Genomic DNA, 22,011 nt, shown 5'->3' with positions numbered 1-22,011 from the left:
GCCTCTCACTGTTGTGGCCTCCCCCGTTGCGGAGCACAGGCTCCGGACGCGCAGGCTCCGGACGCGCAGGCTCAGCGGCCATGGCTCACGGGCCCAGCCGCTCCGCGGCATATGGGATCCTCCCAGACCGGGGCACGAACCCGTATCCCCTGCATCGGCAGGCGGACTCTCAACCACTTGCGCCACCAGGGAGGCCCACCATGGTCCACTTTTAAACAACGGCTCTTATTTGACGGGCATTGTTCTCACGGTTTGAGTGTGCAGAAGGCTAAGTCATGACCCGACCACGGAGCACTTCACAGGCTTAGATAAAGAGAGATCTAAACAAAACAGTGTCGGAATTCCACATAGTGAATGTCCAAGACATGTCCGAAAGGAACTGTGCCATTATAGACATCATCACCAATGTACAAAAATGGGTAAGATTTCATTATGATCCCTATTTAGTAAATGAAGCACCCTACAAAACATTCAGCTATGAACTGGATGTGTTTCCCCTAAATTGGTATGTTGAAATGTAACTTCCAACATGGTGCTATCAGGAGGGGGAGGTGATTAAGTCATGAGAGCGGAGACCTCACAAGTGGGATTACTGCCCTGATAAAGCAACCATAAGAGAGCTCTCTCTCTTCCCAACATCTGAAGACACAACGAGAAAGTGGCCATCTACACCTGGGAGACAGCTCTCACCCAAACCTGACTGTGCTGCTGTCCTGACCTCAGACTTCCAGCCTCTAGAGCTGTGAGAAGTAAATTTCTGTTGCTTATAGACTACCCCGCCTGTGGCACTTTGTTACCACAGCCCAAACAGTCTAAGACAACACCTGAAGTACAGAGCTGTTAGGACGCATTCATTAAAGCCATGTGGAAAGGGGAGTAAAGGACCTCAAATTCAAACCAACATCTGCTTGGATGCAAAGGGACTGTCGTTAATCTCATGTGTAGATGGGTAACGCATCCTAGAGGAGGAACCAGTCAATTTTTCATGGGGGTTTAAGGGAAGTTTCTAAGGAAAGGTGGTATTTAGATAGAATATTGAGGGCGAAATGGGGATTTATAAGGAAGAGGAGGGAAATAAGTGTCTCTGAGGCAGAACTGGTGTTTGTTTAGAGTGGGGTTGAGCTTTGGGTCTTTGCAACGGAAAAGCAGGTAAATCCAACTTAAGTCACACGGCAAACCTGTGAGTGACTGAGCCGGGAAGATGGTAACACCTCGTGAAGTGCTCTTCATAACATTTCTGAAAGTCTGCACCTTTTCCTATGGGATTTTCCATCACAGGTCTTTAATAGGGTAAATATGATCACATTTGTCTTTTATTATGTTCCATAAAGTCAAGCCTCTGCCACTCAGCCCACAGCCCTCATTTCTCTATATTTCCTCAGCATTTTACTTGGCCACATGCTAGGAGGCTTATTTCATTTTACTTATTCACCAAAATTAGCTATTTTTTTGTTTACCTCCTCAATTATTTCATAAGGAACTTGAGGTCTAAGCTAGGACTGTATTATTTTCTGCAAAGGTTAAGTATACTGCAAAGGGCTGACCACTTTGGTGCTCTAAGGACAGATATTCTCTGATTTGATTCAGTCATAGGGGAGTCCGGTTTAAGAAATAGTTCTGACCCTGACCACGAGTGAAGTGGTTTGGCTCAGTTCAGTAAGAAATTACCGAACACCCTCTTTCTATGAGAGAGGAAATTCACCAATAGCTGCTTGGGTTTTTTTCAAAGGAGATAGCAAACACCCAAAGTTTTTCATTCCAAACTTTAAATGACATCCTAGATGGTTAATAATTCAGTGACTATGGATGTTGGTTGCTTTCCTATGGTAGAAACAATGCTTCCTTCAAAGTCAAAACTCTAAACTGAGCCCCCAGAATTGACGTTTGCTTGTTGAACACCCTTGGAAGAATCACACTGTGGGCGTTTCAGGTTCACCACTGGTAGAAAGGGGATAAGAAAACTTACAGATCATAGAGGTGAAAATGTTTCTTTCATCAACCACTCTTTTTTCCAGGTAAATGACTTTCTGTTGTCTCCCCCTCTACCACTGATGGGGACTGTAAAACCAGACACCCATGTCTACTGTACAAAATGGCAAGATATCTTTAAAATGTGTAATAATATTATAAATCACTGGCATTATTAAGATAAAACTTATGGCTTTTCTCAAGTATATTTCTTATAAGAATGGGGAAATTGTTTTGCCCAACAGTTTGTCCACACAAAGGGAAGCAAAAAGAAAATTATGGTGGTCACCTTCTTTTTCCTTGAATTGGACTTCCTTAACCAGTGAATTATTGGCCAATGGTTACAAGACCAGGGCACAGCAGAATCTGAGTTCTCAACTGATGTCAGAAACCTTGTTTACTTTTCCTGCTAAATTATAAGATCGCTATCACCCTGACTCCTACTGAAAGTGGTTGATTTTTTAGGGATTATTTTCACTCGATAAGGAGGATTTGGAATCATGTGGTCAGGGAGGTCACTGCAGTATGTTATGTATGACAAAGAGAATTTGATTATGAAATCTTAACAAAATATGTCTTGGCAACCAACGTTTGTTTCCCCTAGAAAGAACAGTCATGTGAAAACTCAGAAATTCTCATGGATTCTCAAAGATTTCACAGAATTATATACATTTAGTCCCTTGATCATTTTTGCATTTGACAACAGTCCGTCCACACATAATTTACAAAGATGAATGCAAGGTGCCTTCATGAGCTAATAGAACAAAAGTACAAAAAGACAGAACCATAAAGACAATACTGTTCAAAGGACCAGGAGTTGGCAAAGGGCAGTGAGGAAAGCCCTGTGGAAGAAAGAATAATAGTGATAAATAAAACCATGGTGGTGTGCACAGTGTGGAAACTCACAAAATCTCTGGGAGTACATCCAGGCCCCATAATGGGCCATGGAAGTGGCATTTGCAAATTGCCTAACTATTCTGCGCATTATTGTATATTTTATTCAAAATAGCGCTTGAGGGCTTCCCTGGTGGCGCAGTGGTAGGGGGTCCGCCTGCCGATGCAGGGGACACGGGTTCGTGCCCCGGTCTGGGAAGATCCCACATGCCGCGGAGTGGCTGGGCCCGTGAGCCATGGCCGCTGAGCCTGCACATCTGGAGCCTGCGCTCTGCAACAGGAGAGGCCACAACAGTGAGAGGCCTGCGAACAACAACAACAACAAAAAATAGCACTTGAAGTAATGGTTACTAAGTGAAGGTTTGGAAGAGTTAGGGGTCTTGCTCACGCAGGTACAGCTAGCTGTTAGGACAAGGCTGTGATTTCCCAGTTCTGGACCCTCTAAGACACGGTCTGGCTGATTCAGAAGCACAGGTTCATTGTCACCACACTGGACTGCTTCCCGCTCACATCACTGCATCCAAAGCATTTTCAGTGACTCAGTATTTGATGGATCCTGAAGCTTTTGGATAAAAGAGCCCAAAATCTGTTTTGTGTATTTAACAGGTGAGCTAGTTGTGTGGCGTAATAAGCAAAATACCAGATAAACCAAATGCAAGAAAGAGACGCTGATTTCATGACTTCAACACACAACACATCCTGCACATATGACTGTTTCTCCGGCTTATTCTGAACCTTTCCGATGATGCTTTCATACAGTAAGCTTGGCCTCTCCTTCCGGAAAAAGAGTCTCCCTTCTACGTCACAGACAACCTGACTTGTTGAACAAACTCTCTCTCTAAAGCACTTTTTGTCACAGATGTCTGAAAAAGCTAACCTGGTAAAAAATAAATAAATAAATAAAAATAAGATAAAATAAATCAGACGGGGGCAATCCTCAACCTGCCCAGAGTTTTATGACAGACAGCAGGAAGGTTTTAAGTCCTTGGGAATCAGAGCAGCTGTTGACAGCAATATAGGCTTTTTATTTACAAAAGAGCTCATCTAGATGAAGAGGAGCATCTCTGGAGAGAGGCAAGCTCTGTGAATTCATTATCCACCCGATTATTCAAAACAGTTTCGAAGCCAGGTGGGTAATGGAAGAGAATGCTGGAGTATGTCTCAAGCAGTAACACATTTCAAACCTGAAAGTTTGCTGCTTCAGCTTCTCCAGGAGAAGGTTTCTGTATCCTTTTCCAGGATGAGGTCTGACAGGTGGAAAATGAGTCTTAGTGCGGTGGGTCTACAGCTCCCAAATGAAACACATGGCCATCCCTTAAATAATTCATTCTTCCCATCCTGAATTGATAATTTTGGAACCCTGCTGGCCTTTAGTGTATTCATTCAAAAACATTAAAAAGGGGCCTCCCTGGTGGCGCAGTGGTTGAGAGTCTGCCTGCCGATGCAGGGGATACGGGTTCGTGCCCCGGTCTGGGAGGATCCCATATGCCGCGGAGCGGCTGGGCCCGTGAGCCATGGCCGCTGGGCCTGCGCGTCCGGAGCCTGTGCTCCGCAACGGGAGAGGCCACGGCAGTGAGAGGCCCGCATACCGCAAAAAAAAAAAAAAAAAAAAAAAAAACCATTAAAAAGTCTAACCCCCAACACAATCCAGAAGGAAATCATTCACAATGTAAGTGTGTTCTCTGCAAAAACATCTTCAAATTTCTGAACGCAGAAACCTGGGGAAAGGCCAGAGATATTTCATTTGATAATTAAATATAATTTATAACTTTTACAGATAGCTGCTTTGTTTATTCTGTCCCAGGTGCCCAATTATATTCATTTCTATCTAAAAAGATGTCAACAAAGGGATAAGATTAAAATGGTAGCTGTTTTATGGAGATGATGCACCAAGATCTCCCAACGGACAAATATTCCCAATAGTTTGGGAAAACATTCAAATACCCTGCCTGACACTGATTCTCCATCTCCAATCCCTCTGGCTGTTTATCTGGCTGTGCAGCATAAGTCATGCTTGGATGACTGTCTGAGACTCCAGCCTTTCATTCTCATACTGCTACTTATTCATTACATGACTCAGGTGTAGGAAGCTCTCTGGCCTTTAAATATCTTACTTGTAAAAGATGATAATGATATAAACTGGTCTAACACATAGGTTTCTCAGGATGAAAAAATTTCATTTGAAAGCCATGAACCAGTATGCTCATGTACAGTGCCATAATTAATTGTATTCCTCCCTGGAGTTCACAAGCTACCGTTAATCAGTTGTATTGGGTCTCTTTTTTGAGAGCCTACATGAGGTAAAAGAATCTGTAAACATGGACCTTTTCCTTGTGAAGGACTATTGTTGCATTTCTGCCATAGGAGATAAAAAGTGATTCACTTTAATATACAATGTGTGACAGTGAGCGATGATGTGACACACTTTTTAAAAGTTACCTAGTCTATTATTAGATGCAAACTATTGTATAAAGAATGGATAAACAACAAGGTCCTACTGTAGAGCACAGGGAACTATACTCAACATCCTGTGATAAACCACAATGGCAAAGAATATTAAAAAGACTATGTATATATATGTGTGTGTAAAACTGAATCACTTTGCTGTACGGCAGAAATTAACACAACATTATAAATCAACTATACTTGAATAAAATTAATTAAAGATAAAGTTACACAGTCTTTAAGATACCTCCAATGAGTCTTGTTTCCTAACAAGACCTATGTGGCCCCCTCCCACAGGGAGGAGGTCTGATCTTGTTAAACCCTGAGGTACTGTATGAATGGCAGTGCAATTTGTGAATACAGACCACACCCCTCACTCCTCACCCCCTGCACTTGGACACTCCCTGTGGGGAAGGCAGCCACCACGTGAAAAGGACTCTCAAGCCACCCTACAGGGAGGTCCACATGGCACAAAGGAACTGAGGCCTCCTGATAACAGCCAGCAAGGATGCTTCTTGTCAATGCCATGTGGGAGAGCCATCTGGGAACTGATCCTTTAGCCCCAAGTCAAGGTAACTGAAGCTCTACTCAATGACTTCTCTGCAACCTCCTAAGAGACTCTGAACTACAACCACCAAAGGGAGCCCATCCTGAGCTCAGAACTCACAGAAACTGTGTGAGACGACTAATATTTACTATTGTTCTCAGCTGCTGTGCTGTTATCTGGCAATCAACAACGAAGAATAACATTACAGTTCTGAACAATGCTACAGTAATACTGACCTAATTGACACTTACAGAATATTACATCCAACAGCAGCCAGATACATATTTTCTTTTCAAGGACAAATAGAGATGTTCACTAAAATAGACAGCATGCTAGATATAGCGCCTACAGCTAACGACACCATATTGTGCATTGGAAAATTTTTGTTAGGAGAGTAAATCTCACGTTAATTGTTCTTCCACAAAAGAAAAACATAGGGGCACAGGGAAACTTTTGGAGGTGATGGATTTTGGTGATCGCCTCGACTATGGTGATGGTTTTGCAGTATATCCGTATGTCCAAACTCATCAAACTGTATGTTAAATAGGTCCAGTTTTTTTGTAAAAATAAATAAATTTAAAAAGTAAGTTCTCCGACCACAATTAGGGATCAATAACAATAGTGTAATTACAGAGACCCCAAATACGGAAATTAAAGAGACAACTGCTAAATATACTATGGACAAAGAAATAATTACAAGGAAACAAAAAAATCAGATTAAATTATAGAATTAAGATATATCAACATTTCTGGAATCCAATTACACACAGAAGTATTTAGAGAGAAATATGTAGCCTTAAATGTTTTACTACAGAAGAAAAAAAACATATAAAATCAATTACCTAAGACTATGTCTCAGGACATTAAAGGAAAAAGAGAAAATTAAACCCAAAATAAGGAGAAGGAAAAAAATAATAAATGTAAGTCCAGAATTAGAACATATTTAAAAGGCAAATGATAGAGAAAATTAACAAAGCTAAAAGGTGCTTCTTTGGGAAGATCAATCAAATTGGTAATAGTTTAGCCAGATTGATCAAGAAAAAGATATTATTTGACAACATTAGGAACAAAAGAGGGATATCTCTACTGAATCCAAGGACATTAAAAACAATATAGGGGCTTCCCTGGTGGCGCAGTGGTTAAGAGTCCGCCTGCCGATGCAGGGGACACGGGTTCATGCCCCAGTCTGGGAAGATCCCACATGCCGCGGAGCGGCTGGGCCCGTGAGCCATGGCCGCTGAGCCTGCGCGTCTGGAGCCTGTGCTCCGCAACAGGAGAGGCCACAACAGTGAGAGGCCCTCATACCGCAAAAAAAAAACAAAAAACAAAAAAAACAATATCGGAAATATTGTGAGCTTTTTGACAAAAATTATGAAAAGTAACATGAAATGAACAAAATTCTAGAAAAGTACAAACTGCTGAAACTGACAAAAGATGAAACAGAATGTCACATCTGAGTAGATGTGTCTCTCTAGGAGAAATTTAATTTTTGTTATTAAAAATCTTTCTACAAAGAAAACAACAGGTCCAGAGGGTTTCACTGACAAATTCTGTCAAACAGTTAAAAATAAAATAACACCAATCTTATCCAAAATATTTATGAAAACAGAGCAGGGGCAAAGATTTCCAATTAGTATTATGAGACTAACATTATCATGATAATAAAACCTGTCAAAGGCACTACCAACAACATTCAAGGAAACAAACAAAAAAGAAACAAAATTATAGACCATTATGCCTCATGAACATGGAAGGAAAAAAAAACCCTCTAAAATTAGCAAGTCAAATGCATTAATATATAAAAAATGGTTGGGGTATTTGTCTTTGAAAGGACCGAACTGTAAGTGTGCTTTATGTTTTTGTTTTTACTTATGTCTGCACTATTTTTCATAAGAGCAAAAGAAAAGAGTAATTAAAAGAGAAAGAATTTGAAGATTTTGTTGGAGCTTTTTTCCCCCCAAACGCTTCAGTTTTACACTGGAGAGCAGCAATCCCCGACTACAAGAGAAAATGAAGGTAAAAAAGCCAGAAGTTAGAAAATCTTCAACTTGTAAGGGAAAGATGGGCAAAAATTACTGAAGTAGTAAAAAGCAAAAGCACTCCATGGTAGAACAAAATTGCCATAGATAGGGCTTTCCTGGTGGCGCAGTGGTTGAGAGTCCGCCTGCCGATGCAGGGGACACGGGTTCGTGCCCCAGTTCGGGAAGATCCCACATGCCGCGGAGCGGCTGGGCCCGTGAGCCATGGCCGCTGAGCCTGCGCGTCCGGAGCCTGTGCTCCGCAATGGGAGAAGCCACGACGGTGAGATGCCCATGTACAGAAAAAAAAAAAAAATTGCCATAGATAAAATCAGTATTTGATTTAAAATTTGTAAATCCCTAGTTTTAACCAAATTTTCACTTAAACCCTTTAAATGATTTATTTTTCAATATATCATCTTGGAATAGCTTTCATCAAACAATTTTACCCCATCTTTTTTATAACCCCTTTGGGGGAGGGGAGACTGCTAACACTGAGGAACTCAGCTCTTCGACGAATCTTGGTGGGAGAGGTAAAGTAACAATGAACCTACAACAGTTTTTAAATTCCCATTTAACTGAGAGTCCTAGCATTAGCTAGACCAGTAGTGATGACACTAGCAAATCAACACTAATCGACTCTGATGGCCCAGGAGCCAGTCTGCCATCTTACTTTTGCGGGCATCTTGAATGTAGCTTTCCTATTCCCTTTCTGCAGAGCAAGAACTCCAGTCTTCAGCACAGTTGTGACAACTCAAAGAGGAAGAAAGAAATCACGATCTAAGACAAATTCAGTAACAACAACAACACAAAGGCATGGCTTGGTACTCTAACAAAAGAAATTGTCTACAAAAAAGGATGTGGACCACATAATAACAGTAGATTGATGACAGGGAACTTAGATTTATTTTTAAGGAAACTATCCAAATATTGTTCAATTTCATAAGCAATACACTTCACATTGAAAGTGTTTACAGATCAGGGAACAGGGGGCCAGCCACCTGAGCAGCCCTGAGACTCGGTTTTGCCTCTGCTGAGAAGCCCACCATCACTGACACCGCTGAGAGGCAGCGCTGGACGGCTGTGGTACCCAGCAACCTTATCCTCTCTTGTAATGGATCATCTTAACAGTTAACGGAACTTGGCAAAGCTTTTGCCCAAATAACCTGTGTGTAGAGGGATAATAATTGCTATCAGTGAGGGTGCTGAACAAGCAACTGCTGGTCTAGCTAGGAATTTTAGGGATGCTTCTGGGAATAAGGCAAACTGAACGGAATCTCAGAGAGAGAGAGAAAAAAAAAAGGCCACTCTGAAGAAACTTCAAATGACTCTTCTTCTATATTCTGACAATTTAGAAAATGATTTGGAATTGCTGAAATCATCTTTGCTGATATTTTGAAATCTCTTGGCCACTCTAACTCTTTTCTAATGTAACTTTTATCCAATGCATTCTTTGCAGCCTTAATCAGCTAAAAAAGCCTAGGGGTAAAAAATGAAAGAAACCAACTATTGATGCATGCAATCATTTGGATGAATCACAAGGGAATTATATTGAATGAGAAGAAGGCAACCCGAAGTTACATCATGTATAATTCCAGTGTAACATTCCATTACAACTCCAAAATTTCAATGTAACATTCTGGAAATGACAAAATTGCAGAAGTGGAGGACAGATTTGTGGTTTCCTGGGGTTAAGGAGTGATAACAGGAAGAAAGTCTGCATGTCTATGAAAGTACAAGGACTTCCCTGGTGGTCCAGCGGTTAAGATTCTGCACTGCCACTGCAGGGGGCACGGGTTCAATCCCTGGTCAGGGAACTAAGATCCTGCACGCTGCAGCCAAAAAAAAAAAAGAAAAAAAATTTTTAAAGTACAAGAGGAGGCATCCTGGTAGTGACAGAATGTTCTGTATCTTTTCTGTATCAATTTCCATATCCTGGCAGTATTACTGTACTCTAGTTTTCCAAGATGTTCACAGTGGATAAGAGTGCCTAGGAACTCTCTGTATTATTTCTTACAACTGCATGGGAATCTTAGATTATCTCAAAATAAAAACTTGAATTAAAACAATGAAACATAGGGCTTCCCTGGTGGCGCAGTTGTTGAGAGTCCGCCTGCCGATGCGGGGGACGCGGGTTCGTGCCCCGGTCCAGGAAGATCCCACATGTTGCGGAGCGGCTGGGCCCGTGAGCCATGGCCACTGAGCCTGCGCGTCCGGAGCCTGTGCTCCGCAATGGGAGAGGCCACAACAGTGAGAGGCCCGCGTACCACACACACAAAAAAAACAAACAAAAAAAGAAACATAGACTAAGAAAACTTTCGTCCAGTATTCCACAAAAACAGAAGCAAACATCTATTGCAAACATGTGTCAGGAAACATTTAAAATGTTTTCCATACTTAATCTCATGTCTTCTTAATAATTATCCTACGAGGCAGGTACTGTGATTATCTTTCAGTTGCAAATGAAGAAATGATTGTAGAAGGTTAAGTAATTTAGCCAATTAATCAAACCTTAGAGCTGCAAAGTATTGCACTGATCCTCTGATACATCTTTATAATCTTTATAAACATGTTATAACAAAGACCCACTGGAGGGTGTTACTTGTGCAAGGTCACACACATATTCATAAAACATGTGTCAGCATCCCTTTCAGCTGCACTTCTTTCTTTAAGGTGTAGACCCAAAATGTGAAGGCAAAAGAAAATTTCAATGCAAGCACAACTCCAATGCCTGTGGAAATCGCATTTTCTCAGAACAATACCATTGCTACACTCTTTCTGATTGCACCTTGGCATTGAATTTAGTCTCATCACCAATCTGACTGGTCATTTTCAAATTTGTCAAGCTCTTGAAATAGGGCCTTTAGTGTAAAATTCAATATTCTGTATCAGTGCAGTTTAGCCCTAAGTAAAGTATGACATAGACACTAGGCTTTTCTAATGCACCAGAAGATTCTACTCTTTTTCACTTATCCGTTCATCAAATATTTACGAAACATCCAAAAGCCTATAGCAACCCGAAGCTTTATTATACTGTCAAGTTATATTGAGTTTATGGTCAGTTAATTCCTATGATCTGTTTCAACTGAAATACTAAATGTGTGCTACAGATTTCTTAACCTAAAATCAAAATTTTGTACTCATCCTTGTCAAATTTCATCATATTTTTCACAGCATAAGAGAACAAAATGAAAGTGAATGTTGGCAGCATTGACTTGGGATTGAAGCTTTTTAAAACCACTTAACAGCTGTGTGGTTTGGGTAAATTACCAGATTGCTCTGAGTTTCTGTTTCCTCGTTTTTAAGATGAAATTGAGTCCTCCCTGGGAACTGAGCTTGGTTGGCTCTGGAGACCTGCAGCACCCAAGGTTACCCCCTCTCTCTGGAGCAGCCTGCCTTCAATCTCTGGTTGATAAAGGGTGATACAAAGTCCCCATCCTCTTGCCTAATTGAGGGCATCTCAGCACATACCTGGTGGGCCAGCACAGCTCCAAGCCCCCCCCCCACAACCCCCCATGGAATTGCTAAGGCTTCCGCCACAACTGCACCACCGTTCAGCTTCTTCTGTACCATCCTGCTTCCTTCTCTTTACTGGAGATTCTCCAAGAGGCATTCACACTCCCCCCACCTACACGTAACGCTCCAAGTCTGGATCTGCTTCTTAAAGAACACAACCTAAGACATGGCTTCTCGCCACTCTGAGCAGATGACCTTGCCCTTTAATGACAGAGAAAGCAGAAACTCCTATGTCTATCCCCTTTCCTTCTAACCCACCTACCTCAAACCCATGGTTTTCCCCTCTCCAAGGTGTGTCTTTCTCTGGCTGTCATTTCTGTACCTACACACTGGATCCCATTCTTTGGCTCACTTTCTCCATCTCTTTTTCATTCTGACATTTTCATTATCTGAAACTCTCACATTCTCTCCTTTTCTCATGTTCTGCCATCCTCGCCCTCCTGCTACCTTCCTGCATCAGTTCACGCTTCTTTCTCTCCTCTTTGGCCTCTCAGCTGTATCCTCTCCTCTACCTGTCATTCTCTTCCTGTATTCTCTCTATGATAGTCTCTAATATTTATTTTAATATTTGTTTCCCCTTGTCTCACATTTGCTCTCCATTTCTTCTCTCTCTCTGGCTTTCATCATCTCCTTTCTTGATTATCCATCTTCTTCTTCATTTCTATGTTCAATCCATGTCTACCAGCTAAGAAGTGAAGCTAAATCTTTCAAACCTTCAAAAATATTATTCTCGGACATCAGGTCTCCCACACCAACTCGTCTAACTTCCTTCTGCTCTGCACAGACAAACATGCTGGAAGAAATACCTGCACTTGTTACGTCCCTGTTCTCACCTTTGTTGCCTTCATCAGTTCACTGTACTTGACTCACTGACCACTAACCCCACTGGGGCTGTTCTCAGCAAGGTGACATCACACCACTATGCAGTGGAGGGTTTCAGCTCTCATCCTCCTGGACACGCACACACGCATGCCCACCAGCCCACTCATCCTTCCCCACCTTGGGAATCACTATTCTCCTGGCTTCCACACACCACGCTGTGCTGCACTCAACCTGGCTGCCTCCTACTCATCCTTACAGTCACCCAATAGTTGTTTTCCCTGGAAGGTCTTTCTTCACTTCCAGGATAGGGTTACCTGCCCCTCCTGTGTGTCCCCTTGGCACATCCCAGTCCCCAGGCTGAGGTTATCAAATCTAAACGTAATAGGGGTACCTAGGATGAAGACTCCCTGGTCTTGCCACCAAAGCCTCTGATTAAACAATATAGGTGGGATCCAGGAAGTTTAATCTTAAATCCAGTCTCCCAGGTGATGGCAATGCAGTGGGTCTTCAGAACTCTCAAGAAATATTGCTTTGCATAACCTTCCTCACTCTTTATAATGACGATCTACTTGGTCACCTGTCTCTTCTGTAAACTCCACAGGACACGGACCAAGTCTGCCTTGCTTAGAACATTTTTTCTAGGAGGGGTGCCTGTCAAATTGTAGAGGCTTTTCAGAAGGTCACTGAATGGATCAAAGAAGGCAGAGAGCCTGGGTGGGGAAGAGCATGGGGCTTTAGTGAGAAGCTTTTGCAGAGCTTCTTTGAGGTATCAGTGAGTAAGGAGAATGGAGTTGGCATTCAGTATTGTGAATTATTTTTTTTTGCCATTCCTTTCTACATCTGCTTCACTTCAATCAAAGCTTAAATAAAGATAACAAGCCAGAGAAACCTGTGATCCATTCTAGATGTCCAAGACTTAGAGCATTTTGATTTAATACAATTTGAATTCTGACTTTCATTTATTAGTTTTTATACCAGCTCTATCAAAGGCCAAATGTGGATAATAAAATTTACTTTACATATTATTAGTAGAAATTAATGAGGAAGTATTTACAAATTGTTTCGAAAGTGTCCAGGAAAGGAAGCTGCCTCAATGACTGCTGTACTTATTATTGACACTGCATCATTCATCAATTTGCGGGTATTTGTTATTAAGAGCAGTGATGCCCCCGACCTACTTTTGCACTTTTATGAGAAGCACATAACATGCATTACTCTTTAATACTTTGCTGCATTTAAAGTCAGACAAAGTCTGTAATATTAACCTGCTCTGTTAGCCTCATTTGGGGAGGAATGACATTGGACATGGATTTATCATATAAAATGGAGATATTTAAATGAGCAAAACCAAACTTAAATTTGCATATGTCTGCTGCTTTTCTGTGTGTTTAACTCCAGAAACAATATTAATTGGTCACATGCATAATAGGCTTGATACTGTTTTGAGTGGACCCTTCACTTTTTTTTTTTCACAATGCTTTGAGCATATTTATTTGGTTTTAACGTTTTTATTGGAGTATAATTGCTTTACAATGGTGTGTTAGTTTCTGCTTTATAACAAAGTGAACCAGTTATACACATACATATATTCCCATATCTTTTCCCTCTTGCATCTCCCTCCCTCCCACCCTCCCTATCCCACCCCTCTAGGTGGTCACAAAGCACTGAGCTGATCTCCCTGTACTATACGACTGCTTCCCACTAGCTACCTATTTTACGTTTGGTAGTGTATATATGTCCATGCCACTCTCTCACTTTGTCCCAGCTTACCATTCCCCTTCCCCGTGTCCTCAAGTCCATTCTCTAGGAGGTCTGCGTCTTTATTCCCGTCTTGCCCCTAGGTTCTTCATGAACTTTTTTTTTTTTTTAGATTCCATATATATGTGTTAGCATATGGTATTTGTTTTTCTCTTTCTGACTTACTTCACTCTGTATGACAGACTCTAGGACCCTTCACTTTTGACTGAATTACAAAGTAATTTTTCAAAGTGACTTCACTGAAAAACATTTTTGGCTTGATGTGAAAAGTTATCATTTAAGCCCTGTTGTCAAGCAGTTCATATTTTAATTAGGGAAACTAAAAAACAAAAACTAGGTAATGTTGTTTACAAAGAAAAACATTAAACATGAGTCATTATCTATTATGAATTAAAAATAAATTCCTAAGTGTCAGCTTTCCCACCTTTTCTGCTCTTTAATTAACACCTGGGTCTTGATCGGATGTGCTTATAGTTTCTTCAAGGACAAAAATGGGAAGGTTTTGAAATAGAAAACAAAACCAGAAAATTAGAAATAACTCATTGAATCATGGAAAACTTCAGAAACCTCTTCAGTTCTTGGATTATACTTCTTTAATAATACAAACTAAGATGTAGACCTGGACTCCAAGTCTGATACACAAATTCCCAGAACCCCAAAGATCATCCCTAAAGTTGATGGCTATTATCAGGAATTGGAATAAGAATCGAGTACAATGCTTTCCTCACCTCATCTGATAGTTCCTAGCAGAATTTTAGGTAAAACTGTCTTTATAAATTAAACCAACATACAGGAAAGAGCATGAAGTGGTAGATCATAACTCATGGCTCCGTGCTGGCTGATGAAGAAGGTATTCTTTTTTTTTTTTTTTTTTTTTTTTTTTTTAGTAAACATTTTGCACTTTATTGCATTACAATGCATTGGCCTATCTTACACAAGAAGGTATTCTTTAAGTAAGATGACAAAATAGAAACATTTGGGAAAAGTGATGCCAGGACGATGATGTTAACAGGTACTGTCTACATGATTAGTCAGCATGAGGGACAATCTTGAGAATAGATAGTGAGGATGCAAATTGTAACAAAAGCAAAAAGAGAGAAGGGATTAGAATTTAACAAAGTTTATGATCGATTTCGGATTTAATAAATGTTTAGTTATAGTTGGAATAATTCCATCACTGAATTCTGAAACGTGTTCATGGAGGAACGAGTTCATAAATGGAAAGCAAATTAGTTTGTATGCACTTCTGAACTTTTCTTTTCACTGAAGTTATTATTAGCAGCTTGGCTCCGTATTGCAAAACCAAAGCGAACAAACAAATGGACATTTTCAAAAGCATTTGATCCCTGTCTCCCATGAGGTTTTGATATAGCAGTTCATATATATAGCACAGGGAACTCTACTCAATATTCTGTAACAACCTATATGGGAAAAGAATCTGAAAAAGAATGGATAGATGTCTATGTATAACTGAATCACTTAGCTGTACACCTGAAACTGACCCAACATTGTAAATCAATTATAATCCAATATAAAATAAAAAATTTGGTCATTCTTTATTGCTAGAAGATGATTATAAAACTAGCACTGAGAATTCCAAATGTGGGCAACCGCTGTTCCTGTGGGTAACGTAATTATCCAACATAATCATCACACATAGAGTGGTGAAAAGGAAAAAATTACAATAACTGCCCTGTGACCAGCTCTTTAAAATCTGATACGTACTCACTGGTATCTGTAAATACTTATAAAAGCTGATAAAGATGTTGACTTCTGTGTGCTGGTATGTATAGAAGTATTCTGTATTTAATTTTTTTTTTTTGCAGTACGCGGGCCTCTCACTGCTGTGGCCTCTCCCGTTGCGGAGCACAGGTTCCGGACGCGCAGGCTCAGCGGCCATGGCTCACGGGTCCAGCTGCTCCGCGGCATGTGGGATCTTCCCGGACCGGGGCACGAACCCGTGTCCCCTGCATCAGCAGACGGACTCTCAACCACTGCGCCACCAGGGAAGCCCCTGTATTTAATTTTTTTTTATAATTTAAGTTGTACTTAGGTGGATAAAAATACCAAAAAAGGCCTTATTCTCAAAATGGAGTATTTGGCAATAGAGAAATGGATAATAGAATTTTATCAAAATTAGACTCTGCACTATAAAACTGTATTGGTTTTAAATATACCAATGTCCCCAGCTCTCCATGTAAAGATGTCACCCAGGAAGAGGGATTTATGCAAATTCTACTAGACATTTCATGCATCTAAAAAAAAGCTAAGCTACTTTTATATAATAATATTCAGCATACTTCTCAAGGCAGGGGACATTTTTTTTTCATTGCTTGCTGTACTTCGAAGCTTAAGATTGACATCATTCTGATTATCCTGAGAGAAAAACTTTTTCCTTAGGAGAGCACTACGTAAATTCTACCAAAGAGGACAATTTCAAATTCCTTTACAGATTAATAGACATTTCTTGGTAACTGTTTAAACTCATTCCAGGGAAAGGGCGAGAAACATGCAAAAAGTCCACTCATCTGTTCCAGTGAACTGAGCATGCAAGTCCGGGGAACCCCTTCCTGGTCCCCTCCTGCCGCACTGCTGGGGCTCACTGAGAAGCCATGAGAGGAAGTCTCCCCCTACCACGGACCCCTGGTTTCCAGGTCAACCTTACTGAAACTCCTGTTTCTTCAACAGATTACTACACAGAAGAGAATTAAGTCCCATAATTTTCACTACCTCTAATCTTTGGTAAAATGATAATCAGACATACAGTTCTTTAAGTTTTAGTGAGTATGTTAAATAAATGAATAGGAGGATTTAGGAAAATCATTTAAAAAATATGATTATATTTCTCAACACTGCTAATAATTAGCCTAACGTCTTCAGCGATGAGAAGAATGAGTTGGATACGGACCGCGTTAAATCATTTTTTAAAATCCAAAAATAATTCCTTAGGTGCTTTTTCTAGGAAATATTTTACCTTCATCCAATCTTTAAAAATAAGTTTGACTAGTTTTTGAGTTTCCATATTTTCCCTTCGGTCAACTTCCTTTTCATTTCATTGTATTAAAATATATTTTTAAAATACAGACCATTCTTTTAAATGTGTTTTAATCAAATCAGTTGGAGGTTGGCTAATCATTCTAAGTGGACTTTACATAATTACTTCAGACTTAACAAATCACAGGTTTTCTCTATACATATATATATTTTTTTGATTCTTTTCTCTCCCTCTCATTCCTTTTTCTGTGTGGGGAGTCATTCATAGAGAGGGTGGGATTTATTCACAGAAAAGACCCCTTAGAAATGCTGTGAACAATTTCACATTTATGTAACTTGCTAGATGTGCCACAGTTTGAACAAGTTCTGCTTTGAATATTTTAACCATGTAATTGACTCAAATGCTCTTGTGCCTAAAATTCCTCACCATAAATGATACAAGCCGGATTAACTATTTCCAGGTTTATATTAACAAGTAGACAAAAAAAATTAAATTTCACATTATGTAAATATTTAAAGTATGATTTACATATATTTACATAACATTTTGCTAATTAAACTAAAATCATATTTACATGAAAAAAGTAATTATTTATTCTACACAATTTAAATTAATCATCTTTTAATTCCCATGAGGTAAATGCAAATGTAACAGATAATGAAAGTTAAGTTTTATATTCAACACAATGTCTAGAAAGATGAATTAGTTATTTAAAGCCAACAGATGCACACAGTTTTTATGCAATCCACTTAAATCTGAATTGAAAAATCAAATAGAAGTTACACAGATTTACATGTTGGCTCATGACTCAAAGTATTGTATTGTAAAGTTTTTCATGTTGTCTGAGTTTTTTATTTCATATAAATTGAAAAAATATATATATATAAGAGGATGTGTGTTTGTCTTTCCTATTCAAAAACTGAATTTTAGCAGGTTATGATTGAGAGGAGAAAGAGAAGGTTTGTAAGAAAAGAAAAAATGAAAGAGAGCCCTCGTGGGAAGGCTGGCTGGAGAGGGTACTGTGGAGACGGAGGGGGTGCCAGCGTGCGCCTGGGGATTTAGAGGCGTGACACTCCATGCAGGGGTGATGCTAACATTTGGAGACAATCCTGGTTTGAGTCCGTGCTGTACACCTAGGATGAGGTCACTATTTGTGGGCCAGGGTGACCCAGGGGAGGTGGCAGCGATGAAGGAAAGATAGGAGTCAAATGCTACCTGCAGGATCCAGGCCAGACTCGGCTGTGACTTGGCCTTAGCGGGTAGCAGGGCGTGGGAGGGTCAGGGTGGGTTAGAGACCTAGGCTGGAGGTACACATAGGCTGATGGATTGATGGTGGGGAGTGAGGCAAAGGGGTGAATCAGGACGATGTCTGGACTGTGGATGGAGCAGCAGTGCAGGGTGGGGGGGATCCACATTTCAGTTGTGGGTGCCTCATCTTGGATGCCCTGTGAGACACTCACGGGGGAATGTCAATCAAGCAGTGTGATGGCAGATGAAGCTTAGAGGACAGGTCTTTGCTGAGAGGGACTCAGCAGTTGCTGTGATACAGATGCATTTCAGAGCCAGGAAGGACGCTAGCTCCCAGGAAGACAGCTTAGGGTTAAGATTCCAGCAAGGATAATGGTGTAAGTGAGATGCTGCCTAAAAATGCGTGATGCGCACTGGACAAACAAGGCGGGGCACACCGAATATGTATGTAGGGAAGAATACTTGGCAATGTGTTTAGGGGCCATTAGATGGTCAACGTTAAAAGACTGAAGGCAATACGGTACAGACAGTGGAGTTAGTAAAGTTTTCAAACTTTGTTTGGGGGGGAATGATGAATTATTATTGTATATTACAACAATATACAGATTGACTAGAAGAGGAGAAACAAAAGGAATGTAGATCTTTAGAAAGTCATGTAATAGTTCAGATATGAGTTAATGACTGCTTGGGTTAATATAATGGCAGAGGAAATGCAACGAAAGTGGTGGGCGTGAAAGGTATCACGAGGAAGACGGGGACGATGAGATGCTAAACTGATTTGGAGAGAGGACGCGCCGTTTACGCAGACTGGTTTGGACACTAGCTGACCATTCATATTCCCAGAGAGTTTCCTCCAGGAGTATTAAAATTTATAATTTTTCAGTATCAATTCTCTTCTAGTCTGATACAATATTTGCCTGGTTGCTGTAGCTGATATGGAAAAGTCAAAAACAACAAACAAGCAAACAAAATCAAAACAGCAGAGCTAGTGATTACTATTCCCCATTTCAGTTTGAATATTTTATCTCCCTCTCTATCTCTCCTTCTACCTATCTATTCATCCACCTACTTATACATCTATCTATGTATCTACTGCCTGAAATTTGAAGATAAAGAAATGCCCAGCTGGTATCGAAGAAAAGATACATCTTCTTAACTATTGAAAATAAAATAATTTGGAAGAGCCAAGCAAACCTGAGGAACAAATATAGTGTCCGTGTGCAAAAGCGCATAAGCTAAGAAAGGGAAACCACAAACATTCAGCAATTGGGGGACCCTTTCAAAATTAAACTTTAATGTAAATTATAATGAGGTACATCTACACTTTAGTTTCTTTCCAAGTCATGTACTTATAATTCTCTAAAGAGGAAGTCGTATCAGGGGAATCCAATTACATGTTTTTGTAGGTATGTATGTATGCCTAATGGTTTATTTGTTTGTTTTTGCTTTGAAACGTATTTAAAAGTAAAACGTTGCAAGCTAAATCATGGGCCAGAAAAACAGACCCTCTCAGTACACAGTCTGTTTCAAGACTTTACATTTGTGATTGGTTAAGAAAAAACACGTATTAAGGAAGAAGGACAAAACACGTCTTAACTAGAAATTGGAGGGTGTCAGAGACAAGACGATAATAAAATAACTGGATGGTTCCTCAAGTATGTCCAGAGCCCTTCACTTACAGTAAGTGAAGACTGGCTCAGAGACCAATTTTCTCTCTTCAAAATGGAACCATTGAGATGAAACTCGGTAAAAGTCATCCCAGACTTTCCCTGATAGCTCTTTAGGCGTCAGGAAGGAAAGAGAACGGGCCCTTGGGGATCGCGTTCTATCTGAGTCACCACACTCGGGTCATCCCAAGAATAGGACAGCTCTGCATTTCCCCACGGAGCTTCTGGAGTGGTCCCAGTAGATAGATGCCTGTGGCTCTAGACCAAAGACGCAGTCAAACAGGGAGGGAAAGAAATTGTACCAGAGGAGCTCAATCTAAAAATGTTAAGAATCTTTGAGGCAAAAGAGATGGGCTCCAAATTTAAGAAACCGATTAACATAAAAGAATGAACAAATCTAGACTTTAAAATCTGATAGTAAGGGCTGGTAATTTATACCACGAAAAGGTACCTTTTCATATGTCTGTACTGTGACAAGATAAAGTGACAGATATTTGAAAAACCTTTACTGGGCTTCCCTGGTGGCGCAGTGGTTGAGAATCTGCCTGCCAATGCAGGGGACACGGGTTCGAGCAACTAGGCCCGTGAGCCGCAACTACTGAGCCTGCGTGTCTGGAGCCTGTGCTCCGCAACAAGAGAGGCCGCGACAGTGAGAGGCCCGCGCACCGCGATGAAGAGTGGCCCCCGCTCGCCACAACTAGAGAAAGCCCTCGCACAGAAACGAAGACCCAACACAGCCCAAAATAAATAAATAAATAAATAAATAAATAAATAAATAAATAAGCTTTCATTAAAAAAACAAAACAAAACAAAACAAAACCTTTACTAAGACATTGATTTAGGAAAGACATAACTCAGACCAACAAAGGGCCTGAAAACCAGTCACTCATTCCTCCACATTTAATCTTCTGAGAAAATTATGAGAACATTGTATGGGGTTTTTATCTTTTACTCAGAAGGAAGAATGGGTTGCATTCCCACACTGCCATGTAACTGATCATCTTTGGTGTATTTAATGATGGTACTTGTCTTAGGTAAATAATTCCTCCAAAGTCACCCTGCAGTTCTGAAAGTTTTCAGTTATTTCAGTTTTATGAATAATTGCAGAGGAAAAGCTTTAATACTGAAAATAATTTAGGCATACAAGCCAATGCATCAATCCAAAGGGATGCACAGAGATGAAATACCTGGCAATTAGTTTTCCATCCCCCATCTTTTTCTACATTAATTGAGCAAATTCATCATGAATTCATCATTCATGAATTTGTGCTCCCTAATTACCACATAAAGAATTGTGGCTGTCAGGAATCCCACTCTTGGTGTTTACCCAAAGCATTTGAAAACTATGTCCACACAAAAACCTGCACATGGATCTTCACAGTAGCTATATTCAGAGTAATTGCTAAAACTTGGAAGCAACCAAGATGTCCTTAAGTATGAGAATGGATAAAATAAACTCTGGTTCATCCAGACAATGAAGTATTATTCAGGGATAAAGAGAAATGAGTTATCAAACTCTGAAGAGACATGGAAGAAACTTAAATGCATATGACTAAATAAAAGAAGTCAATCCAGAAAGGGTACATACTGTACGATTCCAACTCTATGACATTCTGGAAAAGGCAAAACTATGGAGACAGTAAAAAAGAGCAGTGGTTGGCAGAGGTAATAGGGAAGGAGGGATGAACAGGCAGAGCACAGAGAATTTTTAGGGCAGTGAAAATACTCTGTATTATACTGTAATGATGGATACACATCATTACACATTTGTCCAAATCCACTGAATGCACAAGACGAAGAGGGAAACCCAAAGTAAAGTGTGGACTCTGGGTGGTGTTGATGTGTCCATGGAGGTTCACCAGTTGTAGCACATGGACCATCTATCTGATGGGGATGCTGATCATGGGGGAGGCTATGTACGTGTGGGGAGTGGGAATCTCTGTACCGCCCCTTCAACTTTGCTGTGAACCTCAAATGGCCCCAACAAATAAAATCTATTAAACATATCTTAAAAAATAAGAATAATTGAGGCTATATCTTCCCCTCACTGAGCCCTACACATTTTATGGGCAGTTCACTCACTTCCTCCTACTGCGTTTATCATTGTATCTCAGCACATAGTATACAGTCAAT

General features: G+C 40.4%; 1 protein-coding gene and 1 non-coding gene across 2 annotated transcripts in view; one reads left to right on the top strand and one right to left on the bottom strand.

The window, feature by feature from the left end:
- The window catches only part of CSMD1 (CUB and Sushi multiple domains 1), a 1,461,432-nt gene that overhangs the window by 918,808 nt on the left and 520,613 nt on the right, over positions 1-22,011 (bottom strand). The window lies entirely within an intron of this gene.
- Positions 9,617-9,689, top strand: TRNAG-GCC (transfer RNA glycine (anticodon GCC)). Its single transcript has one exon. It is a non-coding gene; the product is annotated as a tRNA-Gly (tRNA).

This window comes from Mesoplodon densirostris, chromosome 20 (assembly GCF_025265405.1).
Source record: "Mesoplodon densirostris isolate mMesDen1 chromosome 20, mMesDen1 primary haplotype, whole genome shotgun sequence".
Lineage (NCBI taxonomy): Eukaryota > Metazoa > Chordata > Mammalia > Artiodactyla > Ziphiidae > Mesoplodon > Mesoplodon densirostris.
This window is presented reverse-complemented; position numbering and strand designations above follow the sequence as displayed.